Source organism: Staurois parvus, unplaced genomic scaffold, assembly GCF_062004578.1.
Source record: "Staurois parvus isolate SC_StPar_1 unplaced genomic scaffold, SC_StPar_1.0 ptg000371l, whole genome shotgun sequence".
NCBI lineage: Eukaryota > Metazoa > Chordata > Amphibia > Anura > Ranidae > Staurois > Staurois parvus.
The window spans coordinates 3,273,693-3,293,117 of NW_028318167.1; positions in this window are offsets into that span (position 1 = coordinate 3,273,693).

Consider the following 19,425-nt stretch of genomic DNA (forward strand, 5'->3'; position numbering starts at 1 on the left):
TGGTGACTTTTGTGCACTGGTTGCTTCAGCATGCGCTGACATTTTACGTGGCCTACCACATTGTGGCTGAGTTGCTGTTGTTCCCAGTTGCTTCCACTTTGTTATAATACCACTAACAGTTGACCGTGGAATATTTAATAGCTAGGAAATTTCATAGATGGACTTATGGCACAGGGAGCAACCTATCACGGTACCACATTTGAATTCACTGAGCTCCTGAGAGTGACCCATTCTTTCACAAATGTTTGTAGAAGCAGCCTGCATGTCTAGGTACTTGATTTTATACACCTGTGGCCATGGAGGTGATTGGAACACCTGAATCCAATGATTTGGAGGGGGGTCCCAATACTTTTAGCTATATAGTGTCACCTCATTTTCCCCTCAGACATTTCTCTGTATGGGGAGGTGTGGGGGGTCATTCCATGCTATTACACCTGCTTTGTGTCAGGAGCAATGGCACTCCAGCACCATGACCGCCAACACCTGGTAACAGTGATGATCAATAGCCAATATGGTGGACTCCCAATCACTGTGACAACCAATCACTTTAGATTTGAATTAAAAGAGAAGCATGGTCAAAGCTATTTGGCCGTAAGGCTACATTAGGGCCGGTACCAATTGTAGTGGCAGTTCCCCTCGCGGCTATCAGTGGGCAGCTACGGCCATCGGCCCTGTTCGCTATATTGAGAGGTCACCAGAGGCCACACCTATTTGCGGCTCTCTGCACAGCCAGCGATTACCTGCAGTGACAGTGAACTTATCAAAATAGGGAACAACCAATACATAAATAAATGAACCCAATTGTGAGTTTCAGCAAACACACAATGAGATTGATTTACTAAAACGAGAGTGCAAAATCTGGTGCAGCTCTGCATAGAAACCAATCAGCTTCCAGGTTTTATTGCAAAGCTTAATTGAACAAACTGATATTAGAAGATAATTGGCTGCCATCCACAGCTGCACCAGATTTTGCACTCTCCAGTTTTAGCAAATTAACCTCAATGTATTTCCACACCAATATGAAACAAAAAACAAATGTATTGTGTTGCATTACTCATTATTGTGAACATACTGACCCCCTCATAGATATGGATGGCATAAAACATAATTAAAGTGGTTGTACATATACCCAGTGAAGTCACTGGGCTCAGGTGATACAAAGAGATGAAACCAATCCTCCTACATACGTTGTAGCTGTCTATTATCTGCAGCCATCTCTTCTCTACATCTGTTCAAAGTGCTGATTTTTTTTTTAAAGCTAGTCTGAGAGTTCAGAAAAAAGGGGGCGGAGTGCTGGAATTACACACTGCAGAGCTCAGTGAGGAGAGCTGTGAAAGCTGATTGGAGGGAAGACTCTCTCTCAGCACTGGGCTGGGGATGAAACAGCTGGATCAGGCTCTCAGTGGCTCACTGAGAGGCTGAGCCAGGTACCGCTCCAGACTCTGGGGTGGATCTCTATGGACGCAAGCATTCCCCAGCCTAGGCAGGCTCTGTAATGTTAGCCGATAGTGGGCTTCAGCCAGCTGTCAGCTGAAAACAGGTCACAGGAGCGCAGAAGAAACGGCACTCGTGATCCATAGGAGAAGTACAGCCAAAAGAGTGTTGGCTGTATTTCTCCTTGCTTTGGATAGAGACAAGTACACACTATAGAGGATATGCTTTGTTTCTGTTTTATGTCTGAGATTTTCAACCACTTTGATTCACAACTTATTCATATGATAATGGATTCTAACATTTAGTGTGAAATGCACAACAATGACTTATATGACAATGGTTTATATTACATTCAGTATAAAACCACAACAATCAAATCTTTTGCAAATAGTCCACTGTGACCAAAGAGTGTCTATTCACATTGGTAGTGGAGCACAGTTATTTGAGGTGGAGCATGCATTCAACTATTGTTTTTTACATGGACTATCAAGTATGCGATCAGAGTGGACTTTTTGCATACACTACAGAGTATATATGTGGGATCGTTTTGATTGATATTTGCAAAAGATTTGATTGTTATGAATGTTATAAGCCATTGTCATATGAAGAGGTTGTGGATGAATGACATACTTTACACCACGTATATCTGTGGGGGCTAATATATTCACTTTCACTGGTCCCGTCTTCCTCTCAGGGCAGATCTGGTACAATGGCAGACTAGACAGCTGCTTGCAGATACAAATGCTCCTGCGCTTTGGGATGGACTCGATGCAGGCTACAACCACATTAAGGGCTCTGAGAAAGAGGCAAGTCCTTGAAACGCGTCAACCTATTGGATGTCTACACTCCCTATTGCGGACTGTTACTCAGTGCGGTGTTGACCAAGCTGTTCTTTTATGATGTGCCTTGACTTTATTGTCGTTTGTGAGTACAACACCTACTTTATTTCTTATTAAACATTTTTTATGGTAATGCACTAGGCCTGTGCGCCCTCTGTTTGTTCTTTCCTCATTCAGCTTCTTGCAGATGATGTAGGGTTGGGGTTACCACTGGTCAGCTAGCATATGATTCCCAGGAACACCCAAACTCCTCGAAATCACCCAGCTGTAAATCCTGGTTGCTCACTAAGGTCAAAGTTTCTTTTGTTCCGTTGACCTCAGACGTCTGATGCAGGCTGGGACGTTTTGTAAGCCACCTTTAAGTTCCTTCTTAGACAATCCACATGTCCACTGTGGGACATTACACGTGTCTGATTAAATGATATACTGAAAGCAAAGTCAACGAGCAGTTGAGCCTCTCTCTCAAACATGAGCATGCATGGTGTGATGTAGAATGTCTCTGACTGCCTAAGTACGGATCAAATTCCAACTAGTCTGGCAAATATTCATCATAAGAGAACTTCTCAGCTTCTATACTCCAAATTTCCAGGTCCTCCAGCTTCCACGGGCAGATATTTTAGATGTTTGCCATAGAAGTCCAGGTACAACAAAATCCTTTGTCTGCCCAAAACAAGAAGGACCTTTGTGTAGATACCTTCCCCAGTAACTGGCACAGTGGGGAAGGGCTTACAAGTTTGTCAGGAATATTTTTTAAAGAGGCTTTGGCCAGTGGTCTGTACTTGAGCTCCCCTGTTAGTTTGACAATGCCTTTGTCGATGCCTCGACTGAGTCCTAGGGAGATTGGTGTGCATCGCTTTCTCTGGACAAAATACCCAGGGTCAAAGGAAGTGAGTTGGATGGTCTCTCAGAAACCAAAGGAGGGATAATCTATGAGGTCTAGCATCTCCAGCTTGGTAGAGTTTTGCAGCTTTCCTTCACTCTCCATGTAACAAACTTCACTACTAATTACTTATTGTCGTAAACTGACAAAAGGAACCTTTCATGCTCAGAAACTTTTCTACAGTCCATACATTAGTCATTTTTTCTTTTACAATTAATTTTAATATAGACAGCACAACAACAAAGAAACAGTCAGAGACAAGCTCATTGACACAAAAAAAATAAAGTGTACAACATTAGTCATTTTTTCAATCAACCAGCGGGTTGAATTAAAAAAAAAATGGCCCATTTGCCCCATTCACACATTCAAAGTTGATGGGGGAATCACTTCTGCCAAATTAATGTGTACTGAATACAATATTCAACGTTGCTGACTATAGCCCTGGCACTGATCACGTAGAAATTTTCCAGTAGGTTGGTTGTTTGAGAAGTCGATCAGCCTCTACTCATACATGGATCAAAATTTGGCCAGTTCCTGCTGAACTGGCAGAATTTCGATCCATTTATGGCTAGCTTAAGCCACTTAACACCCAGTGAAAAAATAAACAGGGAAAAGATTAATAAAAAATGGTGCAGCTCTACAAATATGATACTCCCTAACTCTTAACATGTCTCTAAGCAAATGCAAAATAATAAATCTCAGTCACCTTAACCCAGTGGTGACATAACAAACTCCACCTATTCAAAGTGTAATACATTCACCACATAACAATGTATCATCTGAATCGAAAGCAAATCCAAAGCAAGTTACATCAAACAATATTAGATATTAACGTATACTGCAATAAGTGTCCTGGAAGTGTCCAAACAATCAAGATGTTGAGTAAAAACAGTTTGCTGCCCACCACACTGTGGAATAGTGCAGATAATCAAATCCTTTGCAAATTACAGTGGATGTCACATGTGCTCCCCCACTATAGAAAAGCACTCATTTTCTAGATTTCACCTGAACTAAAATATATCTGACATGTCACAATAGGCTTATGTAGTTTCTCAGGTTCCTATGGATCACAGTCCTCCCCACAGGTAATTCAACATTCCTCATGAGTAAGGTAAGAAAAAGACTCTTATACAGGTCACAGCTTCCTCAATGGGAAATTCAACATTTCTCACAAGCAATGAGCCACATAGTGTAAAACCCTACAACCAGCTTGATTAGATTGAAATCCACTTACATGGAATTAGTTTAGCAGTGCATGTACCAATAAGCAAATCTTCCAGATAGCCAGAGTAAAGAAAATCTTCTACTTCATGTCCTTTTCCTCCATTCAGCTGCACGTAGTCCTCTTATGATTTGTAGTCCCATACAGTCTCTGTCCACCAGGCACTCTTCTCCCTGGAGGCTACATCCCTCTCAGTTCCTTTGGCTCCTGGAGTTTAGGGGCCAGCTTTTCCAGCTGCCCTGTGTTCAATCACTGCCCTCCTGTGGTCTTGGTCAGTGGGCAGAGAATCAGGTAGCAGCAGCTGAAAGTGCAGCTCTGTCTATGTCTTCTCTTCCTCCACTTGTCTCCTGGCATAGCAGAGAATAGGGAGAGGAGTTACTGCAGAGGGACAGCTTTGACAGTCTGATTTGTGCAGCTGTAGTCCTGGCAGTACCATGGACATGAGCTACACCTGTACTGTTGAAAACCCATATTTTGGGATTGTCTTTTACTCTCGGTGATAATAGTAAACAGTACAAATAGGGTGAATCTCCTTGACAGCAATAAAAACTGACAGGTGTTCTAATTCCTCTCCACTCTATCCAGAGCGAAAAAAAAGTTTTGCCCTTAGTTACACTTTAAGTCAGTTACTCTGATGGGTAAACATCAATGTGCAAATAATCCTAATAGATCAACAGAGGATGTTGTTGCTACAATATTTAATACAGCATTGGCTCATTTACATAATTACATAGTTAGTCTGGCTGAAAAAAGACAAAAGTTCATCCAGTTCAACCAAAAAAACAAAAACAAGCCACATACTTTTTTTGGGTTCTTATAGCTCTGCTTTAAACACCATTGTACCTCAGAAAATGATGTCTAAACCACTGGACATTGGCCTTCAGCATTAGTTTTGTATGTGAACTCTAACCAGCTCCAGTCAGTGAGAATAGGTCATTTTTCATCTTCCACTCTTTCCATTAGTATTGGTGCTCCATGGGGATTTGTCCCTCTCCTTTGTACTAGCCCAATCCAAAAAAGTTGGGATGCTCTGTAAAATCTGCATAAAAACAGCTCTTCCTTGTTAGTACCACTTCCTTGCCAGCTTTTTGTTGCTCTGTCCCAACTTTTTTGAGACATTTTGCTGCCATCAATTTCAAAATTACACTGTTTTTATTTTAAAGGATAGCTTCACTTTTGGAACATATTACATGTTCCACTTGTATTTAAAGGGGAGTCCTGTCCCCCCCCCCTTCCCAAAAATGAAAAGTCAGCAGCTACAAATACTATAGCTGCTGATGTTTAATATTAGGGGACGTACCTGTCCAGTGGTGTCATCGCCCCAAGCCGATTCTTCTTCATTCAGTTGTCGGGTGCTGGTGCCGCCATCTTGACTAAGGGAAACCTGCAGTGAAGCCTTGCAGCTTCACAGCCAGTGTCCTACTGTGCATGGGCTTTGTGAATGGGCCACAGTCAGTGGGAGGGAAGAAGGGGGTCCGAACTTCCAGCTCAGTTCTCTGCGGTGAACTGAACCAGAAGTGGGAGCAGGCACCTGTCAAAACTAGGTACCCACTCCCCCCCCCCCAAAAGGGGCCAAATGTGGCAGCGGAGGGACAGAGGAGGCAGATAAGCAAAGCTTCCACTTTTGGAAGGAATGTCACTTTAATGTAGAACATGTTACATGTTCCAGTTCCTGTCTCCTCTCCCCCATTTCCCTCTGCCCTGTGATCTTCTCCCAGCACCCACTGTCACAATTTAAAAGCAGCGTGGCCATGTCCACATGGCCGCATCATTCATTCTCAGAGTTTTGTAAATGAATAAACTACAACTACCATTGGCCACTGTGGTCAAGGACTTGTAGTTCTCAATGAACTGCAAGGACACTGGTGAGTGTTGTTGAAGTTCATTGATTTTTCCTGCAATTCAGTGACTGTCTGGCCATATGGCAGGTAAGGGCAGACAGTGTACTGAGAGTCTGCAGGAGCCTGGCATTGCACCCATGATCTACTGATCATGGGTTAAATGCTTTTACAGGCTCCAGTGTAAAAAAAAAAATGAATGCACAATTTGTAAAGTGGTTGTAAAGGCTAAATGTTTTTTACTTTCATGCATTCTGTGCACGAAGGTAAAAAAACATTCTGTGTTCTGCTCCCCCCACAGCCCCACCTAATACTTACTGTATCTGAGCCTGATCTCGAATCAGTGCTGTGCACTGGAGCCTTGGCTCTACTGCTTCTATCCCTCCTCATTTGCTGAGAGCCATTGGCTCCCACTGCTGTCAATCACAGCCAATGAGGAGCAAGGTGGGGGGATTGGGCTGAGTCGCAGTCTGTGTGTCTTATAAACACAAAGAGTAGGGTGGGGGCTCGAGAGCAAGCATGCATGAGTTCCCCCAGAGCAAGCCGCTTGCTCTGGGGGCATTCAGCAGGGGGGAAGAGCCAGGAGCGCCAACCAGCAAAAGCCATTGTACAGATCAAATATATGACATGTTTGTTATATTTTTTTCTTTCAACTGAGCCTTTAATATCACTTTACCTGCAAAAATATGAGCATTTTTTTTTATAAAAGGTGAACTTATCCTCATGCACACTGGATGTTTTCTTTAAATCTCCTAGAAAGCCTCCTCCTGGCAGCAGTGTTTAGCCAAAAAAAGCCTGAGGCTTGTAAAAGTGTGTATCGTGTTAAGTCACAAATACGTGTGTCAAACATTTGGGTGTTAATTCATTTAATTGTCAAAGATAAATAATTTATTCTAGTCATTGAAGTAAATTAACACTGAAGCGCTAAATGCATTTGCACGTGTCAATCATTTTTTTCTGCCAAAACTCTGCTGCTCCTGGATACACTGGCAGTGTGCATGGACACATAGGCTAACATGCAGGGGAGTTTAGCTGCAGAAAGAAAAAAAAGGACAGACGCCCCTAGGAGCAGCTATAAAAAAGTCCAAAGTCCAGGAGGCCTTAAAATTTTCTCAGGTTAACTAGTTCCCTCCTGGGTTACAGTCAAATGACGGCTGGGCGGGACACGAGCCATTCTGAGTGGACTTCATAAGACATCCTCCCCTAAACATGTCTCGCGTGAGCCTCACGGGCTGCACTGCAATGCGATATGTCACCAGCTGTGTCCACCAGGCACAGCAGATAAACGATCAATGTACCGGCCGCTGCCAGTACCATGTGATCGCTGTAACCAATCACAGCAGGTCATATGACAATTGTACACAATGGATGGCATCAATTCATACCATCCATTGTGTAATATTGTGTTGATCTCTGTGACTGGTCACAGTGTTCACATAGTACAAATAGGGGCAGCCACAAACCATCTGTACCATGTGATTAGCTGTGGCCAATCACAGCTAACCACAGTAGTAAATATTGAATGCATTTTATTCAGTAAAAATGGTTGCTTATAACTCACTGGTGTGTACAAAAAAAATCATTATCATTTCCCAATGGTAATACAATGTTACTATGGTAACATTGTATTGCTTTGGTCACAGTATGTTAAAAAATAAACATAAAAAAAGAAAAAAACATTTAATAAAAAAGAATAAAAAATGTAATAAAAAGTATTATTTTGTTGTACATACTGATCACCACCACACCAGTCTATGATGACGCTGTACTGCACTAATGACAGCATGTTAAAAAAAATGGTTTACAAACAGTTTTTTCTAATCTCTTCATTTTCCATAAAATTATGACTAAAGATTGCAGCTTCTAAAAACTTGCCATGCTTTTCACTAAGTGCCCAGGACTGTCTATTTTCCAAAAAGGTGTCATTTGGGGATATTTGTACTGTTCTGGCATTTTTGGGCCTCAAGAAATCAGTGAATAATATTTAGTTGTAGGAATATATTAGTTATAAAGCCCACAAACTATGATATATATATACAGTACTATATCTGAAAATTAATTCTGATGTTTACATATCCTATATTCACTAGGTGCTGAAGTGTGAGAACTGACACTTCCTATGAAGAAACTATATATCCCACAATCCCTGCTTCTCTCAGTCAAGTGCTGGTGCAGGTGAGAGTTAATTAGATCTGACCCAGAAACAAACAGACAGACCATTTACAGACACCAGAGAACTCATCATGCAGCTGGAAGATGTTTTTTACGTACATTAGCATTTTCACAATCATGATGCGACCCAGAGCAGATGGCAACGCATGCATTGAATGCTGTGTATCCCGGAACATTAGGTTGTCTTGTCCTTTTGGTGAATAGGGCCACACTAGCTGTAGCAATACAGAGATATAGGGGAATTGATCAGCCATTGCACTACAAACTACAGCCCATCATTACAATGTAAGCTAAACAGTAACTACACTAATACCTAGTTGAAATAAAAAAAAACATTTGAATGTGTACAATGCCTTTGATAAGACAAAAGAACTTGTTATGCATTTGAGGAGAAATGAATAGCATCCAAGTGAGTCATTTTTAATAAAGGAGATCTGCACCCAAAAATGAAAGTAATCCAGATTCCTGCCTCCTCCTAGCCTGTTACATAATCAGATTGGATTGTAGCTGTACTGTCTGTTCTCATGCTGTAAAGTGCTGCACAAACTGTCGGTTCTATATAAATCTTGTTTAAAAACAATAATAATAAGGATAAGAATAACAATAATATCCACTTTCCCACCAAGTTATTGGTGTTCTTCTACAGCTGTGCTACAGTGAGTGTGCTCACTTATGCCATCACAGTTTAGTATGGCACGAGTGCAGCTAAAGACAAATAGTCTCTCTTTTATACAGACATTTTGTATTATTAGAAGATGGAAGTTTTGTTGTATGTTGTAAATCCTACCTCATATGTGGTATTTCCAGAAACGTATGGTTTTATACAATAGCAATAAAATCTCACTTATCTCATATGTGATTTCCCCATGCACACTAGGAGTAGCTAGGCAGACATGTGTGAAAAATTGCTGTAAATTAAAAATGCATTCAGAAATGGATGTGTTAATAGTTTATTTTGATCAATTAACAAAATGGAAAGTATATGAACAGAAGAGAAATCCAAATCAAATCAATGTTTGGTGTGACCACCCTTTGCCTTTAAAACAACATCAGTTCTTCAATTCTTCTAGGTACACTTGCACACAGTTTTTGAAGGTAGGTTCTTTCAAACATCTTGGAACACTAAGCATGGATCTTCTGTGGATGTAGGCTGTTGGAAATCCTTCTGTCTCTTCATGTAATCCCTGATGCTATGGCATGATGGATAAGAATCTGCCTGTATTTCTCAGCATCGAGGACACCATTGATCTTGACCAAATCTCCAACTCCATTTACAGAAATTATTATTATTATTATTATTATACAGGATTTATATAGTGCCAACAGTTTGCAGCACTTTACAAAATGAAGGTAGACATTACAGAAATGCAACCCCAGACTTGTAAGGAACCTCCACCATGCTACACTATTGCCTGCAGGCAGTCATTATTGTACGGCTCTTCAGCCCTTCGTGAACAAACTGCCTCCTGCTACAGACAGATATTTCAAATTTTGACTCATCAGTCCAAAGCACCTGCTGTCATTTTTCTGCACCCCAGTTCCTATGTTTTCATGCATAGTTGAGTCGCATAGCCTTGTTTCCACATCGGAGGTATGGCTTTTTGGCCACAAATCGTCCATGAAGACCACTTCTGGCCAGACTTCTTCAGACAGTAGATGGGTGTATCTGGGTCCCACTTTTTTCTGCCAGTTCTGTGCTGATGGCACTGCTGGACATATACCAATGTTGAAGGGAAGTAAGTATGATGTGTCTTTCATCTGCTGCATTAAGTTTCCTTGGCCAACCACTACGTCTACGGTCCTCAGCATTGCCCATTTCTTTGTGCTTCTTCAAAAGAGCTTGAACAGCACATCTTAAAACCCCAATCTGCTTTGAAATCTTTACCTGGGAGAAACCTTGCTGATGCAGTATAACTACCTTGTGTCTTGTTGCTGTGCTCAGTCTTTCCTTGGTGTATGACCTGTGACATGGAACTGTCTTCCACAACTTTACCTTGGCACTGAAAGATTCAGTGCTCTTGCATGTAGTAAGGTGGTTTCCCTAAAGTGCTTTCCTATTTAGTACAGTGAGTTCCTTAAAACTACTTGAATAGCACAGTGAGTCCCCCACGCTTTCCTCTGTGGCTAAGTCAGTTACCAATTCTGCTTTTTCCTGTAGTAAAGCACAGGGCTGTAGATAATATTTTTTATTAGTCAAAAATGTAAACCCAATGTTGGACAGATTTCTCAACAGGAAAAACATAATTAATAAACATATACAAAAATGCATTTATTTAATAATATATTATATGCATTTGTTATTTTTTGTATCCAAAGTATTTGAGGGATTTTCTTTCGACATACTGTATATTAATGTGTTGAGAATCACTAAGGAGGAAGTACAAAATATTTTTTTTCACTGCGACTTTTGGACATTATTTATTTATGGTTGATTTGTGTTTGTATGTGATATGTTTTTTGAAAATACATATAATGAGTTTATTATTTTTATATCAATAAAGTTCACACCGTTTATATATGGTTTTCTGTCATTAATACAAAAGCAAGACTGTTAATAGTTGGTGTTGCTGTACACAGTAAATATTAATTGGATTTTTAGTGCAGTGCAAGGGTGTATAGGTTCTGCATCCTACAGTGTTCATCCATGTAAGGGATGTATTTACCCACATGGGGAATCACAGGTGTCGTGCGCATGCCGATGCAAGCAGTTCTATTCATGCCATTTGAGACACAGCAGCTGCACAGTCACAGGTACTGCTCCCAATCTGACATCCATGCAGGTGCATTGCCCTGAATGCAGACAGTGTGTGTTCAGGATCGTGCACCCTCACCTACACAGATGTCAGATTGGGAGCAGTGCCTGTGTCCATGTAGCTGCTTACCTCATGTAGTGCATCCCCTAAAGTGCTGCTGAACGTTTTGGTCCTATTTCCCCCACTTAGAGCACACACAAACAGGCACATTGCATTTTCAGAATTCTTCCAATGGCTCAAAGAATCAGTCTAGGTTTCTTTTTTTTGGGTGTTTTTATTGAGGAACAATAAACCTGGGTAGGGATAGGGAACATGGGATACCCCGGAACTGTAAAACTGTACAACTTAAGGACTCTTCAACTTCTGGCTGCACTGTACTAACTGTTGGCTGCACTGCTTACACTTTTGGCTGCACTTGAACAAAATAAATGTCCTACTAGATCTGTAGGCTGACTGTGACCTGTACTCCTTCCAAAGCTACACACTGTCACACTTTGCAGCACTGTGTTTTTTTTACCACAAGATCACCAGTTGCCTCCTGCTGATATCCACCAGGTCCTTCCCAGTGAGGGAGATGTAGGCTCACACTGCCTCTGAAGAACTTGGGCTCTCTCCCACAACTTTCTACCAACTATCTTCCATGAGCTTTCTCATGACCCAAATATATTTTGGGACTAGGACTTGCAAATAGGCCCCCAAGCTAAGCCTTTTTGGGACCTCGATGTGCATAGGCTGGCTTCCTCCCCAGACTTCTGCCCCAGGGACAGAACCCCTCAGCTGGGGTCCCCTCCTGCAAAACTGCACCTAGGAACACTACCCCTTGCTGTTCATGCCTCAGACTACTTATGAGCTCTCTATCCACCTTCTGGGCACACCTCCCCAGGGATTGGCCAGAGTTCTATAAATATTAAGGTTGCAGACTCTGCCCTCCCTCCCACTATGTTTCTAGAATTCACTAGAAGACAGGGGAGAACAACAGAGCAGCAACATGTGAAATACTGAGCAGGCTTAAGTAATCAAAACCTGCTCCTATGATTACAGTGGAGCTAATTAAATTTGCCTAGCAGTCTACTCTACAATAGGTGGGTGCTACACTTATTTTTTTATTAAAATGGTGCATTTTCTCAGTAAAAACATTAGATATGTTTTCTGTTTTCTACTGTGAATAAAATACGGATTTATGATATTTGCAAATCAATGCATTCTGTTTTAATGTAGATATTACACAGTGTCCTAACTTTTTTGGAATTGGGGTTGTATCTCAGGAATGCAACTAGCTGCCTGTCTGACTACGGCAGGCCTTTCTGCATCTATGTCACAATTCCTTGAACAACTAATGACTTTAACACAGCCATCACTGTCCAGGGCTCAAAAACATCAGGCTTCTTCTAAAATTTGTAGTTAAAATTTTAAATAAGCCAATGTATGTTTATTATTCCATCACCCTCTTCCTTTAGATTTTTTTATTTCATCATTTGCATTTTGTATGTACATGTTTTACCTTGTAAAACAACCCACACAGTTTAAAATATAAATGAAAGGCAAACATTTGTACATACACATTAAAAACATTATAAATACCTTATTTTCCATTTTTATAAGTGATCACATACCCCCTGTACTCTGCTGCATAAGAGCTAGGGGAAGTAAAACAGCAGGACACTGATCTTCCCGGTGAAAGGCAATGTGTGTATGTGCTTGGGGGGGCTTGTGTCCGAAGAAATCTGATCATTGGAGGAGAGCAGGCTGAGCTCCCAGCACAGATAGAGAACTGACCACACTGTGCTCTCCTGCTTAGTTTTTAATAGGAAAGCGGAGAGACTGGCAGGAACACCAGGTACAGGTGAAACTCGAAAAATTAGAATATCGTGCAAAAGTTAATTTATTTCAGTAATGCAACTTAAAAGGTGAAACTAATATATGAGATAGACTCATTACATGCAAAGCAAGATAGTTCAAGCTGTGATTTGTCATAATTGTGATGATTATGGCTTACAGCTCATGAAAACCCCAAATCCACAATCTCAGAACATTAGAATATTGTGAAAAGGTGCAATATTCTAGGCTCAAAGTGTCCCACTCTAATCAGCTAATTAAGCCATAACACCTGCAAAGGGTTCCTGAGCCTTTAAATGGTCTCTCAGTCTGGTTCAGTAGGAATCACAATCATGGGAAAGACTACTGACCTGACAGTTGTGCAGAAAACCATCATTGACACCCTCCATAAGGAGGGAAAGTCTCAAAAGGTAATTGCAAAAGAAGTTGGATGTTCCCAAAGTGCTGTATCAAAGCACATTAATAGAAAGTTATGTGGATGGGAAAAGTGTGGAAGAAAAAGGTGCACAAGCAGTAGGGATGACCGCAGCCTGGAGAGGATTGTCAGGAAAAGGCCATTCAAAAGTGTTGGGAACTTTCACAAGGAGTGGACTGAGGCTGGAGTCAGTGCATCAAGAGCCACCACACACAGACGGATCCTAGACATGGGCTTCAAATGTCATATTCCTCTTGTCAAGCCGCTCCTGAACAACAAACAACGTCAGAAGCGTCTTACCTGGGCTAAATAAAAACAGACATGGTCTGTTGCTCAGTGGTCCAAAGTCCTCTTTTCTGATGAGAGCAACTTTTGCATCTCATTTGGAAACCAAGGACCCAGAGTATGGAGGAAGAATGGAGAGGCACACACTGCAAGATGTTTGAAGTCCAGTGTGAAGTTTCCACAGTCTGTGTTGATTTGGGGAGCCATGTCATCTGCTGGTGTTGGTCCACTGTGCTTCATTAAGTCCAGGGTCAACGCAGCCGTCTACCAGGAGATTTTGGAGCACTTCATGCTTCCTTCCGCAGACGAGCTTTATGGGGATGCTGACTTCATTTTCCAGCAGTACTTGGCACCTGCCCACACTGCCAAAAGCACCAAAACCTGGTTCAATGACCGTGGGATTACTGTGCTTGATTGGCCAGCAAACTCGCCTGACCTGAACCCCATAAAGAATCTATGGGGCATTGCCAAGAGAAAGATGAGAGACATGAGACCGAACAATGCAGAAGAGTTGAAGGCTGCTATTGAAGCATCCTGGTCTTCCATAACACCTCAGCAGTGCCACAGGCTGATAGCTTCCATGCCACGCGGCATTGAGGCAGTAATTGCTGCAAAAGGGGTCCAAACCAAGTACTGAGTACATATGCATGCTTATACTTTTCAGAGGTCCGATATTGTTCTATGTACAATACTTGTTTTATTGATGGCATGTAATATTCTAATTTTCTGAGATTGTGGATTTTGGGTTTTCATGAGCTATAAGCCATAATCATCAAATTATGACAAATCACAGTTTGAACTATCTTGCTTTGCATGTAATGAATCTATCTCATATATTAGTTTCACATTTTAAGTTGCATTACTGAAATAAATGAACTTTTGCACAATATTCTAATTTTTCGAGTTTCACCTGTATTTCACACAAAGGAAGCAATACAAGGAGAACAGGATACTTTTTCATACAAGTACATGGTACAGCAGGCACATATCAGGAGTATCAGTGTGCATTATCTTTAATAAGGATGAGAAGGGGTTATAGGGGGTGCATTTTACTATCCTCCCATTGGGTTTCAGAGGATCATCTGGCTGTGAGCACAACACAATTGAACCAGATCTAGCGATGTCAGAAATAAGGGATGGCTGTCTTTGGGCTGATCATCAAGCAGCAAGGATGTTTTAAAGAATGTTCACTGGACAGAGAGATGTTAGTGCTGGGAAGTGCAAGCCTCTTCACAATATATAAAACTGATAACAGCACAAATAGGATCATCGATTCGAATCCCAACCATGACACTACCTGCCTGGAGTTACCATGTGCTGCTAGTGCCTGTGTGGGTTTCCTCTGGGTACTCTGGTTTCCTCCCACACTCCAAAGACATGCTGGTAGGTAATTGGCTCCCATCTAAATTGGCTCTAGTATGTGTATGTATGAATGTGAGTTAAGGGCCTTAGATTGTACACCACTTGAGGGTTTGGGACAGATGTGAACATACAATATATATGTAAAGCGCTGCGTAAATTGATGGCGCTATACAAATACCTGTAATATATACAAATACAAGTTAATCCTCTTATATGGGGGTCAGCAACCAGTAGATCGCATATATGAAGGCATACTTATTTGGAGAGGGGACATTCACAGCACCATTTATAATTGAACAACAGCTGAAAAGACAATTTTATTTATTTTGTATCTTAAAAATAGATAAAAATTCCATGATGGATAACATACGTAAGAGCTCCAGATCTCTTTCTGTTCGTGAGACAGCTCTCAAGGTATTAACCAGATGGTATTATACCCCATCTAGACTACATGTCCTGTATCCAGACACGTCCCACCTATGTTTTCATGGCTGTGGCCTGGAACATACATTTTGGGCCTTTCCAGGCCTCTCCTTGGTGTGGTGTAGAATCTCGGAGGTGGCTTCTGCATTGGCGGATGCTCCGGTGCATCTGACTATGCAGTCCTGCCTATTGGGAGCCCATATCTCGGGAGTTCAGACTGAGGTTATGAGGCTAATCCACACCATTTGTATATCCACCCTATGGACTATTGCCCTACACTGGAAATCTCTCACAGTACCATTGGCCTCTGTTCTGCATAGGGTTGATGCTGTGATCCTCATGGAAAGAATTCACTACATGATTAAGGAACACCCATGTTTGGATTGATTGAGTTACTCTGTCAGTAGCTGTATAATTGTGCCTAGCTCTCTATTTATATTGATCATGTACTTAAATTCTTTTCTCTCTTTTTCTGTTCTCTTCTTCTTTACTCTACATGATTGTACTTTCTGAAATGTACATTTCAGTTGTGCCTTGTTTCTGTTTTACATACTGTTTGAAGCTGTAATGTCACTTTACAGTCTATTTCTTGAAAAATAAAATCGTTTGTAAACAAAAATAGATAAAACAAAATATATATAAATTGACAACATGATATATACATAAGCATGAATAACAATGGAAACTGCTTCATCTGTCTCCAGGAGAATTATCTTCTAAAATTATACAACTCCAAAGCTTTTCAATTCCCAATTGGAATCTTTTTTAGGGAGAAAAAAAGAAGAATACAGCAACAGCTTCTACAAAATACAATAAATAAGTATAGGTATAGACAGTATAAACAGAATAATCTTAACATAATACACAATCCTTTTCATACGGTATACTGTATGTGTGTGGAATAACAGTATTTCTTTATGCAAACACTAGGTGTCACACTAACAATATTTTATTTAGCCTTTGAGTAATTCTTTGGTTTAAATGAATTCTTTATGTCAGTTTTTCATTATTTTTCCTTGTTCAGTGGTTTATGTAAGTGAAGATATCAGATGTGAAATGTGTGGCATCAAATTGATGTTTGGCCCTAACTAAGAAAAAGGCAAAGAAACATGTTCTGATTTCTGAAAACGATGTACCGACCAGCAGGTTTACGTTGATTTAGCCTCTTTTTTTAAAAAAAAAGCATTTTTGTCTGCTCTTCCATTTAACTTTTTGCTTTCTCAAATTTAGGTGCTTAAGCAAAGTGCAGCAGTCCATCTGCAATTTGACAAATTAACAGGGCAGAGGAAGGTTATTTTTTATTTTTTGACAAAGCAGCATTTAGATAACACTGCTTCATCTTACAATTGTTAAATGAAAGGAGAACTTCCATCCTTGTGATCATTTATGTTCATAAACCTGATCGCAGCAAGTGTACACTGCTAATAACATGCTCTACATTCATATGCAAAGTGCTGCATGTACGTCTAACATCATGCACCTGTGCTGTAAAGAATAATTATACAGCAGTATGCATCTGAATTACAGTTTGTGTCTCAGATGTATTATGATGCCCAGCAAGTATGAAGGAAGTGGCTTGTTCTTACTGCCTGATACAGAGGGTGTCCAAGAAGAACAAAGAAGAGGTGCTTATTGGAAAAACACACACACACACACCCAGAAGCACAGTAAGCAATTTTATTTAAAGTGAAAGTGTCAGTCAGTTTGGATTGTGAAAGTAAAAGTCCTTTCTGATAGCAGACACCTTTGGTGGTCCTATTCTGTGCAGCTTTGTGATGTTAGGTAATATTTGTTATTAACTTAGAATTATAGGCAAAAAGTTAGATAAATTATGTAACTTTCATTTGCAGTCTGATTTTTATATTTTGAACCCTCCTCTATAACATAGTTTTATTACCTGTTGATCGTGCCAGTAGATCCATTATGTTTCAACATCCTTCCTTATCTTCGTTCTGCAATGAAATCCACCAGCAGCATCGTTACCCTGGGAAGAGGGTAGTCTTATGACATGTAGTTCTTTATGGATTTTAATGAAGTTACACACAACTTAAAGGCGTACTCCATCTAACACCTTTCATAAGAGGAAGATGCCAACCATTTTAAGCACCACCACCCACTCCCCCCCCCCCCCCACAATGTAGTATGATTTGTTCCAGCCCCTGTAATTGCCACTTTAGCTTGATAACTTGGTCTGTTAATGAAGACAAAATGTCAATGGATATACTGGCAGAAAATAATAGGTTAGAAAAACAATGTTATAGATGGGGGAAAAAACAAAACCTGCTGGACAGTGGTAGACTGCGTCATAGACATCATTTTTTCCCATGCTTGACTACTACTAACTGCTTGACTTCCCTGACTTCAGCACTATGTTTCACTAACTGCCACTTCCCCATCAAATGCAGGGCTCTTATTGGATTATTGACATCACATATCCTTGCTGAACACTGACAAATGGATGGTATTGAGAAAGCAGTATACAAATAAGGCTGGCAACAGTCTGAGTGTTACAGTTTGGCTGTGCACTACCAGGTAGTATGGACTCTCTGGAGTCCTGAAAAATATTATTTACTAAATCAAAGTACAAGGAAACCTGATTGTACCTCATAAGTTCAAATAATACAAAGCAGCAGAAACCGCTATGAGTCAATTTGGAAGCTTAGCCTTGTGCTCTGACTTCAATAGGCAGCCTTCTATGCCTTATCATGTCTAGGAGATACCACTTTACAAATTCTGTCATTTTACACTTCCTAAAAATATTGTATTTGTTAAAACAGACAGAACTCTAATATCATACACTCCCTTTCCTGTCAGTTTTAGAAATGTTTATGCTTGCATTGGAAACAAACAGTGGCATATTATAAGTAGAAAAGACACAATCTAACAAACATCAAGAGTCTGTTGGTTATCAAGGGAATTACATCCTTTGAAACCCTAAATGAGCACCACAATTTTTAACCCCTAGCAAAATTTTCAAACATTTTATCAGTTCCATCATCAGAAACCTCAGCAACTTATACACGTAAACAGCATTTGAACAAATTGAGATCTACATTTTTGGGGTCTAACAGCATTCATTTCTCCCCACCTATGGTCAGTCTTATGAAAACCCCTTTTAGCAAAGTTGGAAGCAGATCTCCAATCTCTAGCTCTGTCTATGAATAAAGCTCCATTTAAAATGCTAGGACTAAAAGTTCAGTGGAGGCCAGCTATAAGCCACTTATTTGATGGTGCCTATGTGGGCTTTTAGCTTCAACTTTAGGACTGTCCAGGACTCTGCTCACTCACCAATTTGCATTTTCAGGGCTGTTATGTCCACTTATATTTGACAGAAAAGATCTAGTACAGAAAGGGTTTCCCTTGCAGGGGTTTTCACCATAAACAAAACAAAATGCATGTCTGTTAGACTCCTGACTACAGCCTGTCACCACACAAACAATAACTGAGCCTGTTAGCTAGCGAGGAGATAGCAAGCCAGATTAGGGTAATTCCTAAAGATGGAAGAAGTTCTAGAAATGCTCTTGGAGGTGAACATTGGAGGAGGTGAAAAGGGAAGGACTTGGGAGAAGCAGAATGGACAGTTCAGTTGATATTTTGGGATATTTTGAGATGAGGTTGGGGATGTAGCTTGGGACAAAGTTGCAGATGGCTCAGTATGTTATTGTTAGTATTTTGAATTTTATACTTTGGAATAGCAGAAGGCAGGGCATGGATTGACAGTGATGGGCAGTGGCCACTGAACCATTGATAAGGTGGATGAGTCTAGCAGAAGCATTCTTGAAAAACTAAAGGGAGGGGAGGGATAGATAGCCTGTGTAAATGTAGGCCAACAATAGGGGTGTTGCAATAGCTAAGGTATGAGATAACAATGGAGGAAATTGTGGTGTTAGTTGTTAGGGGCAAATTTAGGAACTGTTATGGTGGTTGAAGTGGCAAGATTTGGAAGCATTTGGATATGGGTGCCGA